Raw genomic sequence first — 8465 nt, 5'->3', positions numbered from 1 at the left:
ATTTTAACAGCATGACCTCTGTAATGACTCTATCTCCAAATCAAGTCACTTTGTAGGTACTGGCGGTTAGGACTTCAACATATGAATTTTGGTGGGATGCAATTGAACCCTTAACACCTACTTATTATTTGATACATTTCAAAGTAAGTTTCAGACGTCAGTTCACAACTTCATCGATCATATGTTAAGTAGAGCCCCAGACAGGGCATGTTGTTTGGGTTTCTATTAATGGTGTCAAATTGACAAGTGGAAGAGCACACAATGATGTCTGCTTTTTTAAACCAGAGATGATTGAATTGGTAATTATTACTCACGCAGCCACCCCACTGAGGTTTGAGGAGGCTTTTTCCTTGTTTCTGGGTCTACCCATAAAAGGTACTTGGAGAAATGCCACCAGTGCAGGTCCCCTTCTGGACCACTAGGAGTTCCAGAATCTGGCAGGTCCTCCTTTCTAGAACTACGCAAACCAGGCAGGTAAAGCCTGCCCCAGCCATCTGCTGGCTAAACTCTCCCAACTTCTCCCCAAACCACAAAATCCTTGATTTTCTCCCCAGGCCCCAGGAAATGAAAATCTGGTCCTCTGTTTTTGGAATCTTGGCTGTTGCTTGGATCTACGGAGAATAAAGCCCTTTCTCTCTCCTTGTAATGCCTGGTCTCTCACATGTACCCTCCACATGCCATCAGTTTGGCTACCTTGGTTGTGGTATTATTGCATCCTGGTTCATATAGCTGTAGCTATTTCATTTTCAATGCCATATGGTATTCCATTGATGAGTATAGTTTATTTACTCATTTTACAGTTGATCAACTTTTGAGTTATTTCCAATTTGGGGCTACTATAAGCAATGACCTGCAAATATTCCTATAGGTGTGTCCTGGTACCTGTGGGCATGCATTTTCTACAGCAATGTAGTTTGCTACTTCTAGGGATCTCTAAGACATTTTAGGGATTCACGAGGTGAAAACTTTTCACAAGACATTATTTGATGTTTTTCACTGAGTTTGCATTTGAGCTGAGAGTGTAGAACAATGGTGGTAAAACTGCTAGTGCCTTAACATGAATCAAGGCAGTGACACAGACGGTGCTAGTAGTCTTTGTATCATTCACCACAGTGTCCTGCAGCTTACATTTGCCAGTTCCATTTAAGAATGTCCTTCATTGAGCAGGAAAAATGATTAATTGTATTAAATCATGCCCCTTGAGTACATGTCATTTTAATATTCTGTGTAACATCAAAAAATATCAAGTACTTAGGAAATATTTAAGAAGGGCAAGATTTCTACAAAGAAAACTCTGTAACTTCATTAAAGGACTTTGAATAAGACTTAAATAGATGGAAAATATACTGAATTCATAGATTGGAAGACTCAATATTATAAAGATGTTAATTCTCCCCACATTTATTTGAAGATTCAAAGTACAGAAATTGCTGTTCACTTACCTTCTTGTGAAACTCTGTAATGTCTGGCTTTCATGCAAGACAGCTGAATTCCTAGGTACTTGATATTTTTTGATGCTATTATGAAGTGTCTTTCATAAACTTTATTTTCTGTTAATGGCTGGTACACAAAAATATCATTAAAGAAATATTAACTTTGTATCCAGCAAACCTATGAAAATCCAGACTGCCATAAATAACCATAGGAAGTAGGTTGGCAGTGTAGGAGATGGAGAGACTATGGCATCTGATGCTGGTAAAGGAGAAAAGGGTGGGAACACAGCAAACGGTACAGTTCCTGGCGGAGCTCCAGTGCAAGGCAGTCAATCTGCAGGAGGAGCTAGCCATTATAGAGGCTGCGTGCGTGCTAGGGGTCCTCCATGCACTTACCAGCGGAATAACCGGAACAGTGAGAGTTGGGGAAAGAGTGAGGGATGGGAGAGTGCTCCCAAAGACAGGCCCAACAGCGCTGGCCCTACTCTGTGCCCCACTGTCAACCGTATTATTTGTGGAGACTCTCTGGGCATCACCACTATATTCCAAGCCTCCTGTGCAGGGAGAAGGGATGGAAGACGCTGACAACCAGGGTGCGGGAGAGCAAGGTAGACCAATAAGACAGAACATGGAGTGGGGTTATAGCCCACCATTCCGCAGGGGCTCTCCTCACTGAAGACAGCCTGGAGAGGACAGCAGTGCAGAAGATAAGGAAAATGAAGGAGAGGAGACCCAAGGTCAGCAGCTACCTTAACGCTGGTACCCACGCAGATGCCCAGAAAACCCTAAACCCTAACCCACAAGATGGCAAAAAGACAAAAGCAGCTGAGACTTGGTCCACTCCCAAGGCTGAGCAGGGCAAGACTGAATAAACGATGGTTTACCATCTCTCTACCATCATTTGGTTTAGTCATTCAACAAGGAGAAACGAATATGAAATTCCAGCAATAAGAAATGAACAAAAGATTGGAGCTGAAGAGCTTAAGTTCTTGCTTTTTGCTCATTGACCAGATAACTAGAACTCTCTGTAATATTTATGTGGCTTTGGCTTTCTATTATTTGTATCTAAAGACATCTCTTTTGGTAATGACAAATGTGGTTTTTTAATAGTTTTTTTTTAGCCTGTTTTTTCTCAACACATCCTTAAAAGTGTTAAAACTGTTTTATACCTGCTCAAGTTGAGAGTTTTAAGAACCTCATTTTAAATTTGCAATAAAAGTTTACAACATGATTTTTTTTCAAAAGAGTCAACAAATTGCAGACACCTCTTAATAAAGGTCTTAAATAATAATAATGAAATAAAGCACCTTATTTCTATTCAACTGAGTGAGTCTTCCTTAAATTATAAAAGAATGTTGCATTTTATTAAAAGATTTTTCCACATCTATTGTGATTGTCATGATTTTCCCCCTTATCCTATTAATAAAATAAATTACCTTGATTGATTTTTCTAATGTTGACTCAGTTTTGCATTTCTCCTTTAAACCCAACTTATTTATACTATGAATCTTTCTATACATTTGGATTTGGTTTGTAACATTGTTTCTGAAAATTTTTTACATCTACGTTTAAGAGAGATTTGTTTATAATTTTCCTTTCTTTTAATATTTCTGTTCGGTTTTGGTATCAAAGTTATACATAAATTGGGAAGTGTTCTCTTATTTTTTATTGCTCATGATTGGTTGTATAAAGATTCAAGTATTTCTTCCATAAATTGCTGGGAGACTCACGGGTGAAACCACTTGGACTTAGGGTTTTACATGCAGAAGTATATTTTTTACCACTAATTCAATTTTTTTCATGCTTACATAGAATTATTCAGCTTTTATCCAGAATTTATTTAATTGGACTCTATTGATGGAAATGTTAAATGTTTTTTCAGTTTCACTACTGTGTTTCTCTGAAAATAAGATCGGGTCTTATTTTAAGGTTTGCTCCAAAAGATGCATTAGTGCTTATGTTCAGGGGATGTCATCCACAAAATCATGCTAGGGCTTATTTTCTGGTGAGATCTTATTTTCGGGGATACACGGTATTACAAAAGATGCTGCAATGAACACATTTGTGCAAATTTGTGTGTCTCTACATTTTAATACATTTTTATAAGATAAATTCTTACAAAATATAAACATTTTTAGCTGTCTTGGTCTTGATATCAGACCATTTTTTCCTGAAGAAGCAGCATTGGAAAGAGAAGTATGCTCTGTATTAGTGATTTATTGTGGGTAACAAATTACTCCAGAGCTTGATGGCAAAAACAATAATAAACAGTTATTATCCTCACTGTTTCTGTGAGATATAAATTTGGGAGTGGCTTAGTTGGATGGTTCTGACTTGGGTTTTCTCATGAGATGGTCATCTAGATGTCAGCTAGGGCCGTATTGTCTGAAGGTTTGTCGGAGGGTGGAGGATCCACTTCCAGGATGGCTCACTTATGTGGTTGGCAAGTTGGTGCCTGTTGGCAAGTAAGGCCTCCGTTACTCCCTTAATGTGGACTCACCACAGACATGGTGTGAGTATCGTCACACCATGGTGGGTGGGTTCTCCAGAATGAGTGATCTGAGACAGAGAAAGAGAGAGGAGGGGGGATGCATTTTGAACTAGCTCTGGAAATCACATACCATCATTTCTGCCACATTCTATTCCTTAAAAACAAGACATTGTGAGCTCATGTTGAAAGTATTACAGCTTCTCTGTAAGCCTAGTTTAAGTGCATTGATCTCCTTGGCCTTCAAAATTATGTTTTGAAGGAGAACTTCTCAGTCTATTGAAGTTGCTGAGGCAAATGGGACCAGCTGGTGAGAGTGTGGAACCGGGGCTACAAGCTTTCAAGTACCTGCTGCTCTCAGTGTCCAGTGTCCTTAGTGTCCTGGCTACCATCCAGGCTCAAGATTTGTGTCTTAATTATGTAAATAGAGCGAGTATGCCATCAGGGGCTCTAGTGGACTAATTACTCAACAAGAAATCAATGCTGCTGGAGTCGAAACTAATGAATCCCAAGGCTCCCAGACTGTAATTATGATATTTGGGGTTTTATTTCAACAGACCACGTGAAAGAGCTTGGAGGGAGAGGACCCTTCTCACCGTGATTGACTCCTTGAGCCCCTCCCCAAGCTCCGTTTCCTCATGGATGCTGGGGGCTGGAATCAATCCCTGGCCAGCTTCTTTCATTGCGTGGCCACCTTTGATATCCAATCAGTCTATAAAAGCGCAGGCTGTGGGAAGTGACTATAGGATGATTATGGCCCGTGCGCGTGAGGAGGGAGGTACTTCAACCAGAGCATCAGGTCATTGGAAGTGACATTTGCATTTGGAGGATTGAGGAAGGTTGAGAAGGTTTCACTGGGGCCCCTTTCTCCCCAACTCTCTGCTTTGCACAACATATCTGATTGCCCTTGACAACAGACAAGACTGGACAGAGAGGTCTCCTGACCCTAAAGGGCCCTGGAGGCACAAGAACGCCTCCTCTCCTCATTGTCCACCCTTCACCTTTCCCCACTCCCACACCACAGGGCTCTGTCTCTCTTGCTTTATGTGGCTATTTTTCCCTTTAATTTCAAATTGCCTGGTTTCACTTCCTGCTTTTACCCAGTGATGCTACAAGCCGTGTGCAATCTGCTTCTGCAATTACTATAAAAATTCTGTTGAGGACCGTGACTGGGTGCATCTGCAACAATGTGATGACGGAGCTTTGTCTGGTGTTACAGAATTGTGGCTAAAGTCCGAGCCGAGGCAGAGGCCGGAGGCGCTGAGGAGCCCTGCATTCCAAAGAGGGCTGCCCAGGAGCAGAGCAATGCATCCCGGCAACATGACAATGTGGTTTAAAACCACAGTGTGCAGAACCAGCCTGGCACCTTCAACCCACACCCTTGTTCGTGACCCCTGTTTCTCCACTCTTCTTTATGCAAGGAGAGGGCTGGGGAATGTGGGGAGATAGCATCAGAGCTGCAAACCCTATAGTGTTTTAGGTGAGGGGCAGACAGACATATGTGATCACAGAGACCACTGGCTACTTGTGGTCTGGAGATATCTGTCAGAGACCTGTGCAGGTGGCCCATGCCAGAAGAGGGAGAAGGGACTGGAGCAGGCCTGGAAAGAAGGACTGGAGGTATCTTCATCCCAGTTTCCATCAGGCCTTGGAGAACACAGAGGAAGTCCACGGCCTTTCCTGGCTCCGCGGAAAGGAGCATGAAATGAGGACAGTCAGCTGTGGGCTGTCCAGATGTTTGCCATAACAAGTGAGGAGAGCCTCCACCCAGAGAGGGTTGGGGGCCATCGTCCAGATTGAAAGGGGACATTGCCACCTCCTCTCTGAGTGGGTCCTTGCATGACAAGAGACCAGGCTGAGTTGAGCATTGCTGCAAAACACCACCCCACCTTCCACATGGAGACTGCCACTTCGGCAGTATCCACTAGCCTCACAAAGGACCAGGTTGCACCGGGCCAAGGTCAGGGATGCCCTCTCACCACCACTGGCCCTTGGCCATGCTGAGATGCCTCCTGCTTCCCCATCCTTCCTTCCTACCTCTAAGCCTAGAAAGCTAGACCCAGAAGGGGAAGGAGGAGGAGCAGAAGCGGAGTAGAGACCATGCTGCTCCTTCTATCTCAGGGTCCCTAGATCTACAATTCTCCTGAGGCTCAAGGGAAGGAAGAGTTTGGAGTTTTAAACTGACTGGACTGAGATTTTAATAACTGGAAGTGACAGGAACATTCGCTTTCTACCCAAAATGTCATCAGTAATGGGGCAAAGGGATTCAACAGAACACAGCAGAAAGCAGTGACTGGAAATAAATTAACTTTCATGTTTAAACCCCACTGAGCTGAGATTCTTCAATAACCCACTGCACATAATTCCAGTCTGTGCCCCCTAAATAAAGCCCCGTGGATGGAAATTTCAATTTTTTTGCAAGGCTATCCAGTACGTGAGGAAATGAGCATGCTCACACAGTAGGGGAGTGGAGGGAAACTGCGTAGGCCTTTTGAGGGAACAATGTGGCAATCTGGATCATAAACCTTAAAAAGTCCATACCATTGACCCAACAGTTTTAGTCTTGGGAATATACAGAGGGTGCCAAAAAAATGTATACACATTTTAAGAAAGAAAAAAAAACTGTATTAAAATTATGCTGATGGTAACCACTTCGAGCACCTCTTGTAATTGCAGGAGTCAAACGTGACTTGTATTCATCTTTTGTTATCGGTATATATTGAGCATTACAATTTTAACATAGTTTTTCTCTTTCTTAAAATATGCATACATTTTTTTTTAGCACCCTCTGTATTTATTGTTCAACAGATTTTTGTAGAACACCAATTATGTGCAAGGAAGGGACTGTTCCAGGTACATTGACCAAGACAGACTTGATCCTTACCCTTCAGGATATTACAACTTGATGAAGGGGAGAGACATAGAAACAGGATATTATGATACAACCTGATTCCTGCTCCAGCAGAATGAAGTCAGGTGATGGTGGCCACCATGAGAGGGACAGCTGGCCCAGTCCGTGGTGCTCATGGTGGTGGTGGGGTGAGAGGGGAGGCTCTCTGAGACAGTGATGTCTGAAAGATGAATAGGGATTAGCTAGACATGAGATTGCAGGTGGCAGGAGAATGTTCTAGGCAGCGGGAAGAATATGTCCAAAAGCACAGAGGAGAGAGAGCGTGGTGGGCTGAAGGAACCCAAAGAAGTTCAGTTTGGCCCGCAAGAGAAGCAAGAGTGAGAGGATGATGAGGAGAAAGCCTGGAAATGGGAGGCCAGGAGCCCTGAGGAAGTAATTCAGGGTGCATACAAAGACTCAGCAAAGCTTCGTTTATGGTTATGATTGTCTGAAGCTTGGAGACAACGTGGATGTCAAACAATAGGTTCCCGGTGACACCAATACAATCGAACACAGCACAGCTATAAAATAATGCTGTGGAAGAATATTTATTGACACAGAGATGTTACATCATCAAATAAAAAATCAGGATATAAAATGCTATGTATAGTGTGGTCTCATTTTTATTTCAAAAATTATACAAAAAAATTATGGGAAAATATATACCAACAAGTTAACAATACTTATCTCCGGGTGCTAGAATTGCAGGTAAGTTTCATTCTTTGTTTTTTTGCTCAACCGTAGTTTCTATTATTATTTATCTGTGTGCAAGTATTGCTGGGTAATAAAGAAGAAGTAAAAATTCTAAGACATAAAATCACTGAAATGTAAGCTTAAAAACTTTAGTGCCAGGAAAACCTTGGTTAAACATAAAGAAATTATTCAAAATTGAGAAGTGGAAGTTAGTGTAAATGCAACTGACGTGGAATATCAATTTCAACACTTATGGGCTTCAACAAATCCCCGTGCTCATTCAGACTGTCCCCCACATGCAGGCTGCCATTCCCGGCCACAGGCAGGAGGGGCTGGGCTCCCGGCAGCACCAGCTTCTCATGGACGTCTCCAATTCTGGCTCCCCCTCATGTTTGGTCTTTGTATAATAAAGCTACATTCTCTAGTGTTGTCTCAGATGTTTCCTTTTATTTTTTAATAGCTTTATTGGATGATTGATATTAAAAAAAACACTGCATATATTTAATGTATATAATTTGATGGGCTTGGACTTATGCATATACCCATAAAACCGTCAAGGTAGTAGACATATCCATTACCTCCAAAAGTTTCCTTGTGCCTATCTGTGGGGTATCTGTGTGTGTGTTTATAACACTTAACATGAAATCTACCCTCTTAACAAAATTTTAAGTGCACAATAAAGTATTGTTAATGGTAGGTACTATGTTGTACAGCAGATAACTAGAACTTAATCATGTTGCATAACCAAGACTTTATACCCATTGAAGGATTTGCAAGCAGATAACCTTAGAATTGTAAATTAAAGTTTATTCGAGGACCTATGAATTCCAGTGGGTCACACAGCTTTGTCTAGGAAATAGGCATGTTCTGCTGGTCCTACTAGGGTGGCCCATCTTGGGATTCTCTCTCTCTCCCTCTCTCTCTCTCTCTCGCTCTCTCTGTCTCTGTCTCTGTCTCTCTC

General features: G+C 42.0%; 1 pseudogene; it reads left to right on the top strand.

Annotated features, from left to right (window-relative positions):
• The first annotated feature begins 1613 nt into the window (after nt 1–1613).
• On the top strand, nt 1614–2305 carry LOC117029782 (Y-box-binding protein 1-like; annotated as a pseudogene).
• Nucleotides 2306–8465: the final 6160 nt, after the last annotated feature.

Source organism: Rhinolophus ferrumequinum, chromosome 11 (genome assembly GCF_004115265.2).
Source record: "Rhinolophus ferrumequinum isolate MPI-CBG mRhiFer1 chromosome 11, mRhiFer1_v1.p, whole genome shotgun sequence".
NCBI lineage: Eukaryota > Metazoa > Chordata > Mammalia > Chiroptera > Rhinolophidae > Rhinolophus > Rhinolophus ferrumequinum.
This window is presented reverse-complemented; position numbering and strand designations above follow the sequence as displayed.